The 19,627-nt window shown below is 47.9% G+C and overlaps 1 protein-coding gene and 1 pseudogene across 2 annotated transcripts in view; one reads left to right on the forward strand and one right to left on the reverse strand.

Annotated features, from left to right (window-relative positions):
• DIP2C (disco interacting protein 2 homolog C) overlaps positions 1-19,627 on the forward strand; it is a 384,021-nt gene that overhangs the window by 78,699 nt on the left and 285,695 nt on the right. The window lies entirely within an intron of this gene.
• LOC118667393 lies at positions 14,902-18,530 on the reverse strand (annotated as a pseudogene).

A 19,627-nucleotide genomic window follows, 5' to 3' on the forward strand; every position in this document is an offset into this window, starting at 1 on the left:
CACACACGATCCAGGACCCACACGCGGTTCAGGATCCACACGCAGTTCAGTGGGGCTTGACAGGTCTCCTGACTCATGTCCACAGCTTCCATTGGCTCAGCTGCCCTGGGTGTGTACACAGACACTGGAAACCTTGGAAAACCTTAGCCCGAGCTCCTCCCACTTCTCATGCCTCCCCCTCATCTTTGGGCAGCTGCAGTCCACCTGGCACCTTTGAGGAAGCTGAGGGTCTGTCTCAGGTGCAGCCGGCACACTGAGAGATGGGCCAGATTTGTCCACCGAACCCTCTCGATGTCTGCACGCGCCTGGCGGAAATGATGTCACTGAGAAAGTCTCAGCATGATATGCCTCCTCAAGTTCTCAGGTGTTTGACATTCCTGTGCATGTCATCAAATTGGAACGTTCTGGTCAGTGTGAATTACTCACACGTGGAGCCCACCTGCAGCGTGGGCTGAAAGCCACACCCCCAGGTTCGTCGGAGCTGCGTTTTACTAAGGAACCCAAAGTGCCAGAGGACCAGTTGTCAGGTGACCAACGCTTTGGAGTTGGTATCGCTGATCGACCTTCAGTATCCACGTGGATGCTGACGGATGTGACGCTCAGTGGATGCTAATTTGGGAAATCCTTCCAGCTTTTCTCCTGTTGGCGAGCCCTTCCCAACCCCCAGGCAACAATCCTTGGTTCCCACGTGGGCACGGGCTCGCTCTGGCTCATCTGCCCTGGACTCCTTGCTCTGCACTGAAACCACCCTCTCCGGCGCTGACCTCACAGAACTCGTGTTCCTAGTTCGGCTCTTACTCCTGGAGTTGGGGTAATGCACGTCTGAGACAAGCAGGTTTCGTTGAGGCAAGTTGTGGACACTCAGGTTGGGATGTGACCGTAAGGGCTCACGCCCAGCTGGCACACAGACGGGCACTGAAGATGCTCACGGTGCTGTAGGCACTGCCCCCTTCCCTGCGCCCACGTCATTTCATGTAATCTTACCGCCTTGCCAGACTGGGGACCAGCAATGCTGCCATTTTTCAAGTGAGGAAAGGAAGGCCAAAGAGATGAAGCGTCTTAAGCAAGGCCACGCAGCCACTAAACAGCGGAATCGGACCGTCTTGGGGAGGTTCCAGCTGGGCTCTGCTGTGTCTCTGGGAGACTCGCAGAGGAGGGTGGGTCTGCAGCTTTTCTGTTAATGATACAGTGATGGTTCCTTCCCCTTCCCAAGGAAGCCCATTCGGGCTTCAGCAATGGCTAGGCCTTTGAATTGTGCAATTAGTGCCCGTTCGTTTCTGCTGCCTGCCTCCAGTTCTGCACCCTGCGTGCACTAAGGTTCTCTGTAGCCCGTAAACACCCCTTTGTTAGCGAAGAGGCCGGTGCCCCCTTTGTAACCCCACGCAGGGGACATCTCTCTCCCTGGGAGTGGAGCACACACTGGATCGTGGCCATTCTTGGCTGCCCCTTCGCCCAAATGCATATGGCAGCACCCTTGTAGCATCCTGCAGCAGGTCTTAGGGAAGTATCTCCACTGAGAAAGTGTTTCGGCCGATGGGCAGTGACCTGGAGCTTCCCACCGTGTCCCCGACGGAGCCGGGAGGGGAGGGGGTGACCCGGCTGGTGAGGCAAATCGTGGTGCTGTCTCCTTGTATGAAGTGTTGTTTTTGCATGAAAAATGTTTAATCGTGCTTGGAAACACCAGCCCCCTTTCATCTCAAAGACCAGACAACAACCATCCTCAGAATGGACTCTTAATGAAGGCTCATTTCTGTCATCTCTGGGCGAGGAGAACTTGGCGGAGGGTGGGTTAGTGTGCGGAGGTGCCCCTCTGCCCAGTCTCAGGGCTGCACGATCACAAGTGAAAATTTATGGTTAGAATTAACGGACAGAAAGTGTATGGGTTTTTCTCCTTAAAAAATTGTGAGAAGTTTCGAGTACTTACAGTAATGGAAGTTTATTTTTACTAGAGTCCCATATTTGGATTCTAAAGAGAGGCAGACCATTCTATGTCTGTAATCTCCTCAGCCTGATTCTAGTGGGATGAAAAACTAAAATTACGGAAACTATCTCTCAGATTTGATTGGTGACAGTGATAAGTAGGACATGGTTAGAAATAACGTCTGTCTGAAGAGCTCTTTTTCTTGTTTTTGGTGGACACTGGGCATGTTCTTGGCTTTCTTCCTGGGTGAAGGCCAAGACAGCTGTTTCAGTGACCCGGCCTCTGGTATCTCTTCCCTTTGCTGTAGAACATGTGTTCTGTGGGTTCTGAAAGCGCAGACCAAGTGCTTCTTGATCTCTGGTCTGTTCCCATAAATGCTATTTCACAAGAACTGTACTGGAGATGCTTGACGCTGAATACCCCTTTTATTACACAGCAGGAAGAAATGGATGGCAAGTGTTTTGTGGTAGGGACTTTAAAAATGATCCTAGCCTTTTCCCTGAAACGAAATAGGTAATTATTTGTTGGGTTATTCATGTGTTCTAAGGGAAAAAGGAACTAGATCACTCTATATATACAAGTGAAAATGTTAAAAAAAAATGGTTGAGGCTGAATTCATCTAATGTCCGTTTGGAAGATTAGTTTTGAGTGTGTGTTTTCAGTAAACTATATTTAGGTTAGTTTCCAAGAGGTTTTTTTTTTTTAAAGAGATGCTTTTATTGATTTCAGAAAAAGGAAGAGAGGGAGAGAGAGATAGGAACATCAATGATGAGAGAGAAGCATTGATCGGCTGCCTCCTGCACACCCCCTACTGGGGATGGAGCCCGCAACCTGGGCATGTGCCCTGACTGGGAATCAACAGTGACCTCTCGGCTCATGGGTCGATGCTCGAACACTGAGCCACACCGGCTGGGCCGTTTCTCTAAATTTTTCACTTGCATTTGATGCTCAGAACCTAAATGTGTTGTTTTGAGACTTGTGACTTTTATTTTTCTTTAGTATTTGTAAACTCATGCGCTATGAGAAGACAGATGGGAGGTGGGTGATGAGGGGGGCAGGGCACTTGGGTTAGAGTCCTTGGTTTGCCCTTAGTTGACATTGAACTTTGGGTGAGTGACTTAGGGCCCACAGTTGTCAAATGAGGGCCTGGATCGGATGACTGGGGAGGTTCCTGCAACCCCTTTCAGGTCCACATTTCACTTGGCCCTTGATTGCTCAGTGTTAATTACTGACCTATTGATGCACAGCCTGCTGGTGATGAGTGGCCAGCAGGTGCACAGTTCCTCTCTTTACTGTAAAGCCATGGATGTGATTTGGTCTGTTCTTGACCTGTGACTGTTCCCTGTAGTTTCACCCTGATCTTAATCATTCTGCAGTTTTGAATTTGACTTATGAGTAGGAAGAGGTGGCTCACCAGATAATAAGAGAATTGCACGTGGATGAGTTGATGTGTCTTTGAACTCCTTAACTTCTGATTTTGCTGGGTATTGTGTTCAAATGGGATGCCTTAGTAAGCCCCTCACCCATTCCATGAGCCCGGTTGGCTAATTCTAACCATTTTAGCGAAGTGTCATTTCTTTGGGCTCCGAGGAAAGGAGAGGATGTTGTCTCCCGCAAACTAGGGGGAGATGGCATTTACTCTGTCCTCCGACGGAGAGAAGTCAGGGATTCTGGCTCTCGGTACTCAATTCACAACCACGAGAGCTTGTGGTTTGCGGAGCCCCTTGGGGCTGATTTGTTCCTTCTTTGCTTATTTTATTTCTGGGTCCTGGTGTCACATGGCCTTGGTCACTTCAGTTTGGGAAGCAAAGGTGAGGGATCCACGTTTGATGCAGAAACTTCCATGGCATGCAAAGGTGCCCCTGGGTGGCCCGAAGTGGGGTTTGCCTCTTTTTGATGGAAAGGCGAATACTCACTGGCTTTTATTTTCCCAGCAGTGGGTTAAAACACACTGTGAATTCACTCGGAGTTGAAGATGCCTCCAGCCCACCTGGCACGGCATCAGACACTTGCTCAGCTTCAGTGCCGCCACGTGGAGACATCAAATGAAGACTCTTACGGGTCAGTCTCACACTGAAGAGAATGAAAACCCAAGCGAGCTGGAGCTTGGGCTTCCTTTTAAGCCCCGTTCCCTTTATTGCTTTGGGTTTGAGAAATGAGTGGATGTGTGACCCCAATGGGCCCAGGGGTGCTGGACACGAGTGGTCTCCCAGCCTGGAGAATGGGGGGAGGGGACAGGGATCCCCAGGGCTGCTGTTCTGCTGACCCTGGCTCCCCAGGGGCTGAGTGGGATTTCGAGTCATTTCTCACAAGGAATGTGTCTACTGTGTGAGGGTGGCCATTTGGATTCAGGGAGACAATAATGTGGCCCTTTATTGATATAAAACTTGAACCAAAAGGTTAGTGCTTGGTTTAGGGATCTCAAGGGAAGGCAGGACAGTGGCTTCAGCTGTCCTGGGGGGTGAAGGGAAGACATGGGGCAGAGGCTGGCGCCAGCATGGACCTCATGGAGTAACGCGGCTTTGATGTCTCCTCTCCCCCTCCCCCCCCCTTTTTTTTTAATGTAAGAACTAAACTCTACTCTTTTTGTTTGTTTGTTTTATGTTTTTTTGTTAATCCTCAGCTGAGGATATTTTTTCCATTGATTTTTATAGAGACTGGAAGGGAAGGAGGGAGAGAGAGAGGGAAAGAGAAAAACATCGATAAGAGAGAAACCACATCAATTGGTTGTTTCCTTCACGGGCGGGGAATCGAACTTGCAGCCAAAGTGACCTTGACCAGGAATCAAACCCTTGACCCTTCAGTGTGCGGCTGTGCTCTAACTGCTGAGCAACACTGGCCAGGGAAAAACTCTTTACTCTTTTAAGTTGATTCACGGGGCCTTGTCTGGAAGTTACAGTGGAGTTTTCCTCAGGGGTAAGTGGTCATCCGATCAGCTTCATTTAGCCTGGACTTGACTGTGGGTGGGGACAGTGTCCGGAGGAGGATGCCTCCTGGCCTGAGTCGGGGAGCATGAATTGTGGGGCTTCGGTGAGTGAGGGAGCTCTGCAGACCCTCGGGGGTGGAGCTGGAGGGAGAGCACCTTGTAGATGGTTGTGTGGGGGAGGGAGCAGTCACCCTACGGGAGATGGGGTGGGTCTGCAGCAGTCCTAACTCCTTGTTTCTTCCCTATGTTTATATATAGAAAGGGGAGAAATGGGGTCAGCCAGTACCTTATGGGTGTAAGTTCTGCCCTAATGTCATCCCAGCTGCTGTCAGTAATTTTATTTATACTCTTCTAACCTTGGGCTTATTTGGTATAAAAATACAAAGGGACATAAACAGTTCAAGGGCATTTCAAGGCTTACATAATCGTGAATAGGCCTAGTTTTATGATGTCTCATGTATTAAGAACATGTCAGGAAACACATTCATTTAGCTAGTTTAAAATACCTTCACTATTCTCACTTCTGGCAAACATTGGTTATTGGTCGATACCTGGTGAGAATGTGTAGCTGACGCAGTTGCCTCTGTGCCTCCTGTTCGCTGGGTGTCTGCTGCCTGAATGTTGTGCGTAGCCCGGGAGGGAGAGCACACTGGACTGCAAGGCCACAAGGAAACCTGCAGGTCACTCAGAGAAATAACCACCTGCGTTTGCTTGTGTGTGCTGTTTGCATGTTTGTCTGCACCCATTGCTCATGTCCTCTGTTACTCTGTCCTGGGTGGTTCCTTTGTATCATCATCAAATGCTGGTGGTGATGGCGCCGGCATTTAGGGGTCTGGGCAAGAGCTGGCACCCGTGCAGGTGGGGGCGACCAATAAGGCCCTCAGAGGGCTCTGTGGTGCCACTCACACCTCCATTGAGTCCCTCGTGTTGATTCGGTTCAGAGTGACATTTTTCTTTCCACCCAGGGTTGAATCTTCCAAGGAGAAACTGTCTCATTCCCCTTTGTATCGCCTAGAGAGAAGTATTCATGATAGTTGAATAAATATTTATAGAATAAGTGGGTGAATATATAGGGACAGGTAAGAGAGACACCTTGAGTGGCTGCCTCCCACACACACCCCGACAGGAACACTGGGATAGAACCTGCAACCTAGGTATGTGCCCTTGACCGGGAATTGGACCCAAGACCCTTTGGTGCATAGGCTGATGCTCTAACCACTGAGAATACTGGCCAGGGTAGGGCAGACAACCTTTAATGGTCCCTCAGATCAGACTTAAATTGCCAGGGTGCATTTCTTCCAACCAGGTGGCCTCATGTCTTCGAAGCCTCTGTCTGTCATAAAGCTGTAGTCTGCAACTGCAAGGCTCAGAGCTGCTTAGCCTGTCTCAGTTCCACAACACTTAATTGGAGCTAGTTCTCCATAGCATCTATTCTGAAGCTTGTCAAAGCAGGAGTTGGTGAAAAAAGCTGAAAAATTTTAGAATTTTCATTGTAACAGTTAGAACTTAAGAAGAAACTTTGAATTACATACGGTCATTGTTTTGCTTTTTTCCCAGCTGTGTTCCTAACAGTGCTGCTAATTATGATTTTTAAATTGCTGGATTAACAGTCCCCTTTTCAAGCAAACATCTGTGATAGATGAATTCTGTCTAGTGAGTTTCCTTAATGAAGGTGAAATATGATTGGTGCTGAACCAGTTGATACCGGCAGCTTTGGTCTATTTGGTTTTTACTGCTGTAGCGTATTCCACATGTGAACATACCACAGTTCATCTGTTTTTACATTGATGGGGTTAGAATTGTTTGGGTGTGTCTGTGTGTCTATTCAAGGCTTCAATTTTTCAGGATTTCCTTTTAGAAGATAAGTATCCTATAGAATAAAAGCATAATATGCAAATTGACCGAACAGTGGAATGACCGGTCACTATGACACACATTGACCACCAGGGGGCAGATGCTCAATGCAGAAGCTTCCCCCAGCCCGCAGGCCCCAGGCCAGCCAAGGTGGGTGCCAGCGGGGCCCTCCAATTGCCCCGCCGGATGCCCCTCAGAGGGAGGCAACCGTTGGCAGCAGGGGACGGGGCCAGCAAGCAGTTGGCACCAGGTTGGCCAAGGCGGTGCCAGTGGGGGTCCCCACACTCACCCCTCCGGTCACCCCACAGATTAGCCCTGATTGCGGGCCAGGCCTAGGGACCCTACCCATGCACGAATTTTGTGCATCAGGCCTCTAGTGTAATATAATAACCTTATCTGCCATTGAACTCTGATTATGGCCATACAGAAAGACATAATAAAATAATAAAATACACAGAACCATTTTCTTGTATGGATACCCACAAATATAGAACCTAAAGTCATCCAAATACTCCTCAGATCTTAAATTTGTAATATATTTTGTTAATGTTTCTGCCAACTCAGGAATGTTATACAGAAATATGAGAATTTGAAGTTACACATTTAGAACAGAAAGAAACAGCATTTTATTAATAACCCCAAATATATGGCTATGAATGTTTCTTCCTCTTCTTATATGACCACTGTGTATATAACTTCAAGTGTGACGTTATATTTGAATATCATTTTCCATCTCTACTTTCAGATGGGCACATAGCTCTTCAATGAAATGGGAAATGTATTGCATGGGAAGACTCGCCATTTGTGGGAGGTAGTTCACACGGACACGTTGCTGCAGACCCGCTCAGAGGCTTCCTGGCCTTCGTGACCTTTCACTCAGGCCCCGGCGCAGGGAGGGTTTCTGACAAAGGTCCCGGTTTCCTCGTCTCGGCGTCCTGAAGTGGTGGGGGAGGGCGGCGAGGAACATGCAGCGTCCTGTAGTTGTGTTTTCTTAAACCCTAGAATTTATCCTTGAATTCTTTTGCCTTGATATTTCTCATGTTTCTAGTTCATGGGCTTAGTGCTTTTATCTAATTTATAAGGTAAATAGCTGAAAGGGAATTTTTATTTAGTCACCAGCCTGACTTTATGTGCAAGGCTCAAATCAACAGGGATGTGGCAGCTTCTGTACGAAGTGATCGTGTTCTTTGCTTTTTAAATTGGTTTGAGTGTTGTATGTCCTGAAAAACGGGTGTCTGGTGGTTCTGTGGAGAAAAAAATCACAGCCATGAAACTGGGGTTAAAAGGTGCAGCGGTGGGTGTGAGAGGTTCGCTTGCAAATGATACACTCATGGGACGGTGCCTGTGTCGCCGTGATTAACGAAGCCAATGATTTTGGTTTTCGTGACGAAATGCATGGAATCCATGCTGCGGTGTTGACCGTCCGTCACAGTTGTTCAGCTCCCGCCTCGCCATTCTTAGATGGCCTCTGCGGATCCCTTTGGCAGCACCGGGGAGGGATTCTGTGACTAAGGCGTCATTAACACGCAGTGAAGAACGAAGAAGGTCGATGGTCCTGGCAGATCCAGAAGGTTCCGAGGCTGTTTCCTTCGAGCTCCTCGGGGTCTGCCTGGGTGTTGTGACCGTAGAGTCTGACTTTCCTCAGGTGCTCGAGGATGGACAGGGGTGGGCTGGCCTGCAGGGCAGAAAGCGGGGGCCAGTTCTGGTCCCTGAGCCCCTGGAATGGAACTGCCGAGGGCTGGGAATGGGGGGGTTTCTGGAAGATTGCTCTCTCCAGACAAGGTTGAGCAGGAGGAGGGGAAAGATGGCCTGTTTTCCATGCCCCCCCTCCTCCAGGATCCAGGGAGGTGAGGAGCCCCTGCTGGCTCAAAGGTGGTCACCAGCTCTGGGCACCAGCTCTGAGAAGAAGGAGCAGTACTGACCAAGTCCTGTCCCTTCTGTGACACTGAAGCTTTTCTCCATTTAAAAAAAATTATTTTTATTGATTTCAGAGAGGAAGGGAGAGGGGGAGAGAGAGAGAGAGAAACATCAATGAGAGAGACATGCACCCAACTGGGGATCAAGCTGGCAACCCAGGCATCTAATCATGACCTCCTGGTTTATAGGTCAACACTCAAACACTGAGCCACACCAGCCAGGTGCTTTTCTCCATTTTTAAATCCATCCTCTTTTAGGGGTCAGATTCTTGAGTTTCATGAGGTTGTCATCCCTTTGGCCAGTCTGTCAACCACATGTGAAAAGCCAGGCACAATCTTTGTACCCATACCTGATGGTGATTGCACCAGAAATAGTTCTGTCTGTCTCTCAACTATCTGCAAAGTTAATTCTTTTTTTTTTTTTTTAAATATATTTTATTGATTTTTTACAGAGAGGAAGGGAGAGAGATAGAGAGTTAGAAACATCGATGAGAGAGAAACACCGATCAGCCGCCTCCTGCACATCTCCTACTGGGGATATGCCCACAACCCAGGTACATGCCCTTGACCGGAACCGAACCCGGGACCCTTCAGTCTGCAGGCCGACGCTCTATCCACTGAGCCAAACCGGTTTCGGCAAAGTTAATTCTTTATACAATGAGGATGTGCCATATTGGACACAAGGTACTACCTGTGAAAAGACCATTGGTTTGGGAACCATGTTATTTGGACCTGAGCTTTCTGGTAAAGATTTATGGTTAAATAAGGAGATATCTGAAGTCTTTCCCAGCTCAAAGAATTTTATGAATTTTATTTAGGCCACTTGAGCAGGAAGGAAACGGTTGCATAAGGAACCTTTCCAGAAATGGGGGGTGCCGTGCCATGAGCTCATTGGGAGGAATGAATGATTTTCTCTGGTGGTCCTTCTGAAAGGGCTGACACTGAATCTGTATGTTCTGGCATGATTGTTACCAAAATGTGGCCACGCCCTACGGGCTTTGCACAGAGTGGTCAGCAGGTTAGTCTGCTAAAGCCTCTCTATCTCGCCATCATAAAATGGTGCAGGATGATCGTGTTAGTTGGTGCGTGTTGGTGTGCCTCTATATTCCTGTCTTAAGGTGGGACTGTTTTCTCTCTCATAAAGGCTGCCAGGTTTTATTCTCATCTGTTAGTAGGATTTCCAGGCTCCTTCTGTTTTTAATCTGATTTCTAGTACTCTGCAAGGCAAGGACGTGGAAGATGATCCGTCTAACTCAGAGGGGCTGAATTTTGCAATAGGAATAGACAACGAGCTCTTTTTTAAAATATTTTTATTGATTTTTTTACAGAGAGGAAGGGAGAGGGATAGAGAATTAGAAACATCGATGAGACAGAAACATCGATCAGCTGCCTCCTGCACACCCCCCACCGGGGACGTGCCCGCAACCAAGGTACATGCCCTTGACCGGAATCGAGCCTGGGACCCTTCAGTCCCCAGGCCAGTGCTCTATCCACTGAGCCAAACTGGTCAGGGTGACAACAGCTCTTTCTGGCTCTGTGTTTGTTTCACGATGGTAGTAAACTCTCCTCTTGGTCGATCAGAGCGAGTTCTGTTGTTTAATCTAAATGCGAGTGAATCAAAGCTGGCAAGTGTATTGTTCGATGCACCCTGTGCTGCAGAGTCAGCATCAAAGCTCTTCTGGATGGCCTTGGTTAAAAGGAGCTGCGGGGCCTTTGGTCACCTGGGGGTCACCATCAAGGGAAGATCAGTGTGGGCGTTAACAACTCCAGCCTTTGTAGGCGCGACTCACAGTGCTGTGTGCTTCTAAGAATCTTGTATTTTGAGTCGCAGTTTTCCCGCTTGAGGCAATGTACTGTTTTGGACCCTTTTTTATACCGTGTGCTAGTTTTATGTACACCCCAATTAAGTATCTTTTTTTTGTTCTTGTCCCAACATTCGAGTTTTCTTGTTAATGGACTCGAGAGGCCATCTGGGGTGAGGGCTTCATGTGGCAGGCCCTGGGCCACCTCCTGGTGTCCAGTTCAGTGTCTCCCAGTGTGGCTTATGAAGTCATCCTCAGGATAGCTCATCAGGCTCATTCCCAGTAGGGAAACCACCCTCAGTCACTTCTTCTTCTTCTTCTTCTTCCTTCTTCCTTCTTCCTTCTTCCTTCTTCCTTCTTCCTTCTTCCTTCTTCCTTCTTCTTTCTCCTTATCCTTATTCTTATTCTTTATTGTTAAAGTATTACGTATATCTCCTTTCCCCCCCATTGACCTCTCCCGGCCACTGCCACCCCCCAGCACATGCCCTCACCCCATAGTGTCTGTGCCCATTGGTTATGCTTAAATGCATGCATACAAGACCTTTGGTTGAATTGCACCTTCAAAGTATTTATCGTTTAGTTAGTGTTAGTCCAACTCTCTTAATCTGAGGATAGTTTATGTTATAATTTTGATTCGGCGGTTTTCAGTAGTTCTTTAGGCATTTGATTCTGTTGTCACATTGTTGGAGTTTGCTTTGGAAACTCACTCGAAATGTTCTGCTTCCCCGCTAAATGTGTCAGGTGTCACGGGCGCATTTGCCCGGGAGCCGTTACGGCGTTTCTCTGCTTTAGGACTGTGCTGCTCACACCTCGTCCCAAGAAGCATAGTATCATATAGAGCATTACTAGTTTGCTTTTGCTTCCAGATGGAATTATTTTTTCCCCCACAAAGAGAATTTACTAAAGTAAGTAGTAAACGATACTCTGCTCAGATAGAACATGGATCAATAGACAGAAGAGAGAGTCCAGAAATAGGTCCACATAAATACGGCCATTGATTGTTGACGAGGCGAAAAGCAATTCAGTGGAAAATGGATAGTTTTTTCAACAAACAGCGCTGGAAGGATTGTGCGTCCATGTGCAAAAAAGGAAAACCGCCTTATACGAAAGTTAACTCTCACTGGGTCGTGTAGTAAGTGTAACATGTAAAACTATTAAACTTTTAAACAATTAAAACTATTAAACAATTCAGAGGAAAACGTAGGAGAAACTCTTCTGGACATGAAGTTAGGCAAACTGTTCTTAGATATGACACCTCGATTCATAAAAGAAAAGAATAAGAGGAGTTCATCTAAATTAAAAACGTCTGCTTTGCAGGAGGCACTGTTAAGGAAAATGCAGATACAAAATACACCCTGGGAAAAATAACTATGGACCACATCTCCTAGGAAAGAGTTGTATCCGGAATCTACCATTGTATCAAGTGATCGATTGATTGATCCATTGATTCTGGAATATCTATCAATTCTGGATTATCTGTCTATCTATCTGTCTATCTATCTATCCATCCATCCCCAAAATCCAATACTAAGGAAACAACCTAATTTAAAAGTGGGCAAAATATTTGAACATATACTTTATTGAAAAGGGTATAAAGATGGCAAATAAGTACATGAAATATTCAACATGACCAGTCCTCTTGAAATGCAAGTTACAATCATGATGAGATGCTTTTAACATCGATTAGAATGGCTGACATAAAAAACACCGACGATCCCACGTGCTGGCGAGGATGGGAGCAACTGGAACTCTCATTCATCACTGGTGGGAAATCAGAAACCAGCAGCCACTCTGGGAATCGGCTTGGCAGTTTCTTAAAGTCAACACACTCTTAGCATTTGACTCAGCAGTCGGGCTCTTGGTATTAGCTCTGGAGAAGTGAGAGCTGCTGATGCTCAACAGAATTCTGTACTCAACATTTGTAGCAGCTCTAGTCAAAGTTGCCCAAAACAGGTGAATAAATGAGCAAATGGTGGTACACCCATACCATGGAATATTGCTCAGCAGTAAAAACAAACGAATTACTGATATTCACGGCCGCTTAGATGCTCCTCAAAGGCATTATGCTAAGTAAAAGAAGCCAGTCTCAAACACGACATTACATAACATTCCACTTACGGGACATTCTGGAAACGACAGAACCTTAGGGATGGAGGACAGACCAGTGGTCGCGGGAGGCATCTCTACTCTCTAGGGCAGGGGTGGGCAAACTTTTTGACTCGAGGGCCACAATGGGTTCTTAAACTGGACCGGAGGGCCGGAACAAAAGCATGGATGGAGTGTTTGTGTGAACTAATATAAATTCAAAGTAAACATCATTACATAAAAGGGTACGGTCTTTTATTTTCAATAGTTTTATTCATTTCAAACGGGCCGGATCCGGCCCACGGCTGCTCTATAGCTTAGTCTTTTTAGATTATACATATAAGTGGGAATATAAAATATTTGCCTTTCTCTGTCTGACGTATTTCATGTAGTATAATATCTTCAAGGTTGGTCCATCCTTGTTGTCACAAGTGACAGGGTTTCTTTCTTTTTCGTGGCTGCATAATATTTGTGTGTGTGTGTGTGTCTCGATGGACTGAGGAGTCGGATCTGGCCCTTGGAATCCAGGTCTTCTTTTTAAGGGAACACACACACACACATACACACACACACACACACACACCGTAGCAGGTAAATTGTGCCGGGATCCTGATTTGGCAGCTGTAGTTTCCGATTCCTGCTGTTTAGCGAGAGAGAGAAATCAGAGTGGATGGAGATGAGCCATCCTGTGATTATCCTGTGAGCAAGAGGAGACATTTCTATCCCGGCTTCTCCCTTGGTGGCAGCGGGTGTCGCTGCCGGTGGGGCAGGCGAGCGCACCACCCGTCCTCCTTTGGGAAGCACCACGAGTTCCAGTTGCCATTGGCTGGGCTGTGTTGCTGGGTGTGGGTGAGGACAGCCTGGGGCCTTACTTCTCCTGTGCCCAGGCTGGAGGCTGGGTGGCATCTGTCCTCCCGCCTCCGTACATGTTCACCAGCCGCTTGGGGACAGGGACGGTTGCCAGGGAAGCGTTCGGTCCAGACCTCCTCCGGCCACGTGGAGATTTTGGCCATTGACTGACCTGGCAGTTACGGAAACGGCCTTTCTGTGGGGCACTCTCTCCCACCAGAGGCTGACTGCTTTTAAGGTTTGGAAATGTCACTTAACTCGTCTTCAATTTAAAGTGTGTTATGAAATTTTAATGTTTAAATTGATGGCTGTGTTTTATGACCTTTATTTGATTTCCTTCCCGATTGATTTTTCCTTTTCCCATTCGAGAGGCAGCATTTTAAGGGAGAGCGCGGGATGTGGGCCCATTCTGAGGCTCCTCGGTGAATGTCACACGGGGAGACCAGCAGGGAGCCGGCGTGGGGCCTGTGAGGCTGGGGTGTGTGCGACGAACAGGGAAACCCTGCCCTGGGACCCTCGGTGCTGTCTCTCCCTCCTCTTCCCCGGGGAGCTGGACGTGAGGAATGACTGGTCTGCTCAGCCCCTCCCCCGAGGTCAGTGCCCAGTGGGCATGTCTTTCTGGTTCCAAGGTGGCCGGGCATGTCGTCACTGACCTTGTGTTCCCAGACCCAGGTGTGCTGGGGACAGGCAGTGTCGTGAAGGGCCTTCCAGATGGAGGTCAGTCATGAGCTGATTTAGGTGGAGATAGACTAGGGGAGCATTGTGTTTTTTTTGTGTGTGTGTGTTTTTTTTTAATCTTTTATTGATTTTAGAGAGGAAAGGAGAGGCAGAGAGAGATAGAAACATCAGTGATGAGAGAATCATTGAGTGGCTGCCTCTTGCACGCCCCTCACTGGGGATCGAGCCTGCAACCTGGGCCTGTGCCCTGACTGGAAATCGAACCGTGACCTCCTAGTTCATGGGTTGACATTCAACCACTGAGCCACATCAGTTGGGCAAGGGGAGTGGTTTTTGTGTGTTGTGGTGTGTGATCTGGGATGTGTACATAAGAAGGTGTGCATATGTAAAGCGTGGTCTGGGATGTGTATATACGAGGGTGTGCACGTGTGCTGTGTGGTCTGGGGTGTGTACATATGAGGGCATGTGCATGTGTGAGGCGTGCGTGCATGCATGTGTGTGCAGGAGCCCCCCAGATATCTTTCTGAAACACACACGTGACTGCCCATGATGGCTCTCTGACCAGGCTCCTTGGCACCTTGTTGTCCGCAGGGCCAGGTGACAGCTTTCGTCCCTCACTCAACCTGCCCCTGCCATCCTGGCTTCTTGATAGTTTGAGGTATTCTCGATTTTGAAAAAATCTAGAATCAGAGCTCCCAGCCATATCTGCAGACCTGCAGGCTGGAATAAGACCTGTCTGTGTCCTACGGAGAGACTCACAAAGAGCCAGGCCCGTGGAGGCAGCAGTTGCTGGTGCCTGGCTGTCTCACAGGATGGCCACTGGATGGCTACTCCCCAGGTGGCTCCTCTCTGACCAGCAGTGATGTGTGTCTAGCGGGCTGGTCCGTGGATGCTGAGCTCCAGGCGGGTCATCTCCCCTATCCCCATTTTCCATCTCTGGGAAGGCTCCGAGACACAGAGCCCAGGAAGGGCCTCCACCAGCTTCCTGTTGGTGCACACGCTCTTGTCCCCACACACGCGGGCAGCCGTGTCGGTGGCCCAGGCCGCTTTCCTCCCTGGAGCCTGGGGAGGAAAGCAGGTTGAGAGGTGCTGGAGTCTGAAGCCAGGGCAGAAGGGTTTCTTCCATGACCTGCTGTTTTCCTGAACATCCTTTTATATTCTAGTCCTGACTTTTTTTAATAAGGGAAATCAGGATCTTCAAGGAAACATGTCCTTTTATACTTGTCTGTTTGCCCTCTGAGGCTTCTGCAAGCCCTCAGGCCGCACAGCCGGCTCCTCCGGGCGGATTTGGTGGACAGTGAAGGGGCACCGTGTGGGCTTTGCCGTCCACTCTGAGCCCGCAGTTTATGGGGAGCTGGCTACTGTGGCAAGAGGTCGGGGAAGTGCCCAATAGCACAGAGTAGTGCGTTTGTTTATTTTCACAAAGTCAGTGGGAAACTTAAACACAGACCTGTGTTTTGTGTTTAGGAGGGGCACCTGTTTTGTGTTGTGAAGAGAGAACCCGTCCCCGAATAGAGGTCCAGACTCATCTCCGTAGAAACGGTGTGGCTGAGCCAGGGTCAGGGTGCAGGAAGTGATGGGGAATCCGTCCACCGATTTCCTAAAACACATGCCCAGTGGAGGCTTTCCTGATGAGCACACACATTTCAAACGGGCGCGTGAAACGGTGGTTGCTGTTGTTTTAAAGGCTATCATAAGTTTCCTGTTGCTTTAGGAGAGAGTTGCCTGTGGCGGAGGGTGAGGTTCATGCACTTTTCCCTTTTCCTGTCTGAATATTAGATTTGTTGTTGTTGCTGCTGATAGTTACATGGGTGTGTGGTGGAAAGGAGGAATTAAAAGCCGCGCCCAGGGGAAGCTAGTGCATGGAGCGGGCCACTGCTGCTCTGCTCATGCCCTTCAGCAGCGGTTCTCAGCCTGTGGGTCGCGACCCTTTCACAGGGGTCGCCTAAGACCATCGGGAAACACATATAGAATTACATATTGTTTTTGTGATTAATCGCTATGCTTTAATTATGTTCAATTTGTAACAATGAAAATACATCCTGCAAATCAGATATTTACATTACGATTCATAACAGTAGCAAAATTACAGTTATGAAGTAGCAATGAAAATAATTTTATGGTTGGGGGTCACCACAACATGAGGAATTGTATTAAAGGGTCGCAGCATTAGGAAGGTTGAGAACCACGGCTCTTCAGCGTCACCCAGGCAGAGGCTGGCGGTTTGACAAGGTCACAAATGAGGACAGCAACCAATCCAGGGCCTGTGCTCTGGCTGCCGTGTCTTACTTTATGGGTCATATCAGGAAGTTACACGTGTTCTCTGGAAGGAGCATCTGGCTGCGGCCATCAACACGGGCCCTTGAGATTTCCGTTTTTGGTCCATGACAACATTGTCAGTGATTTTTTAATTCTGTTTGGGTGATAAATAGGATGGAATTTGGCTTTTTAACCTTCTTGTTGTGCATGTAGTATGTTTCTGCATTAGATGCTTCTCTATGAATCACAAGCATGATGACAATAGTAATAGAAACTCCTTCCATTAATTGAGAAGTAAGCATTTGCATACCTTTAACCCTGAGAGAAAACAGTGGAGTAGGCAGTGCCGTCCCCATGTGACTCTCGCGGAAGGTGAGGCTTAGAGAGAGATGGACAAGTGTGTCCAGGACCAGGCCGCCCCGCTGAGGGGGCGCGGGCCTTCCAGCCTGTCTCTGCTTGCTGCCTGCACCGCAGCCTCCCCTTCCAGCTGTTCCTTTTCGTACTGCTTACAGCACGGTGTGTATACTGAAGCCTGAGGACGCAAAACTCGCTAGGGGGTTTGCTGTTTAAAAGAATCCTAGTGTAAACGTTTGGTAATGAGCCCATATGTAGAATAATGGTCTTTTATCGTCTGTGTAGGTCCTAAGCAATCATTCATCCCACCCAAACGTTTCCTGAATCTCTTCCCAGATGGATAACCTGTAAGTACTACGGAGAGCGAGGGCTGCCACGCCCCGTGTGCTGTTAGTGGCATGCCACGCAAGCGACCGTGCCGATGCAGACGCTGTGGAAAGCAAGCTGCCTCGCTTGCTATCCAAGCTAATGCTTGTGCTTACATTCCAGAGGAGTGATTTGATCGCTTGTAATAAAAATATGAGAGCACTCATTGTATTTTAAAAAAGTATTAAATAATTTCCTGAAGTTCCCTCCTTTCTCTGAAGTTAAAGCCTCACACATCGTTCATGGAAGGACATGGTTTTTTCTTGCCCACCTCTCCACGGTCACATAAACAACTACACTTCCCCAAACCGCAGTGAACATTCTGCTGATATTGACGACGTGTAATAAAATAGGCGTTCTCTCTATATTGTGGAAGATGTCTTTATGATAAAAATGAGAGAATAATTACTGGCCAGGAAAGCGTGCAGATTTTCAAATCTCTTGGTATAAACACTGACTTTCTCCCCAGAGCATGAGTTGCATACATTTGTACTCCGCGCCTCGGGCTCCACGTGTTCCTAACGAATCCGTGTGACCCCTTGTGTCATCGCTGGGTGTGTGAACAGCCTCCACAAGGGTGTGAAAGGTTTGTGGAGAAAGGGTTTGCTCTGCACACACTTGGTTTTTCAGGGGTAAAGGATACACTGTTCATACAATGGCACTTTTTCTTCTTTTATTTTCTGGTTCTAAAATTTTATTTTTCCTATGGACTTGACTCATCACTACACAAGGAAAGGAAATCTACTGAAACCACCCAGAACCTTTTCTCTACTTGCTTGCATTTTTGCTTAAATGTCTTCTACAGAACGAGGTCCTTCCCATGTCTTACGAGATTTTTTTTTTGAAGGATTCTTGGCCTTTTGATCTTGGTGTTGATGGTTTTGAGTCTTCAACATTCTAGTTCGATTTTTGTGCATTTTTGGCTGGAGTATGTCTTATGGATTTCTTTATGGGACCTTTTCCTTCAGCTTCCTCATCATCTTCCTCACCATCTTCATTTTTATCATCATCATCGTCCTTGTCCTCCTCATTATCTTCGTCAGCAAGGTTTCCCTTCTTCTGTGGAGCCTGGCTACCGCCTGCAGGGGCAGAACGCTTCCCAGACACACTCAGGAGTGTCTCACCCTCCTCCTCCTCATCTTCTGACTCCACTTCTTCCTCCACAGCTACTAAGCGCTGCCCACTGCTCTGCCCAGGCCCTGAACCACATGCCAACCCTAAGACCACAGGTGGTGTGCTTTCAAAGCCGCCAAGGGAAACTGTTGCTGTACAGACATTTTCAGAGTTGCCAGTGTTCCTTTAACTGGGCTGCTTTCCTCATTCACTGCCTCTGCTTCAGCAATGTGCAGTTCATCCTTTGCACCAGCCCCTCCTAAACGGACCGTTTGTGAAGACAATTGGTGCTCATTTTCATCACTATCCACGTTCAAGTGATCATCTTTGTCGGCCTTTAGTTCACACCCAAAAAGGTCGTTCTGGGGCCTCAGAGGGCTCATGCCCACGTCCATAGAATCTTCCATGAGGGGTGGGGGTGGGGGTAGCGCGCACTTAGGTGAGAGGGAAGGCGGATGGAGATGAAGGGCTTCTGTGCTGTGGTATGGACGCGCAGGACGGAACCGCACCAGCAGCAATGGCACTTCTTCCAACACGTACATGGCAGCGCACCTTCGGAGGAAATGCCATGCATTGCTGTGTCTGTCGTGTTTGTGGGGGTAAAAGTGGTCACACCGACAGTTTTGTAAATCACAAGATCTAATACATCTTGCTGCCTGTGGTGATGTCTGTGCGAATATGATGATGACTGATAAAACATTGTGCGTGCCTTTTTAAAAATATGTGGCAAGACAATCTTAAATCCGTATTGTTTTGTTTACAAAGAAAAGCCATACTTTTTCTGAAGATGGTAGCTGTGATGTACATCGGAAGTGTTCTTATCTGGAAATGGAAACTTGCTTTCATTGCTTTGCAGCTACATTGTAGGAACTCCTATATACTATGATTTCTTCTTCTTTCTACGGAAGTTCTGAGCACCTAAAAAGGCTTTTCTCAGAGCTCTTCTTTGTCATTACAGTGTTTGGCTCCATTTTATTAAACACAAGAACAGGTGAAACGTGTGTCCTAGTCAGTGAGTCTAAGCGCAGACGCGTTCATGGCCAGCTGGACTGAAGACTCCGTTTGGAAACACTGTTCTTCCTGATATAAATTCTGTACCTGTTGGTTTGCCCCCATCCCAGGTCTCCAGGTTTCCTTCTGTGTTGGTAGCGATTGAACTGTGGGTTTTTACAAAGAGGATTGTCTGTATTTGTTTGCATGGGAGCAGTTCCAAAGAGAGTTACCCGGACAGGGCGCTCTTCCTCAGATTTCCTCCTGGGATGCCGGCTCGGCTCGGGGTGCTGGGCTGGGATTTGTTGGCTGGTTTCTATCTCCTCAGAAAATCAAGTCTGCCCCCCCCCCCCCCCGCCCCAGGTTCTCAAGTAACCAGGGGCACTCTAATAACCAAGTGCCTGTTACACACAGTGAATACCTAAGATGTTATGAGATGTTGGGCTTAGGCTGCACTTGGAGGAGATGAATTAGAGAGGATTGAATAGGGCAGGGGGCAGGTTGAGGGCTTCTG

Source organism: Myotis myotis, unplaced genomic scaffold, assembly GCF_014108235.1.
Source record: "Myotis myotis isolate mMyoMyo1 unplaced genomic scaffold, mMyoMyo1.p scaffold_m19_p_1, whole genome shotgun sequence".
NCBI classification, from domain to species: Eukaryota; Metazoa; Chordata; class Mammalia; order Chiroptera; family Vespertilionidae; genus Myotis; species Myotis myotis.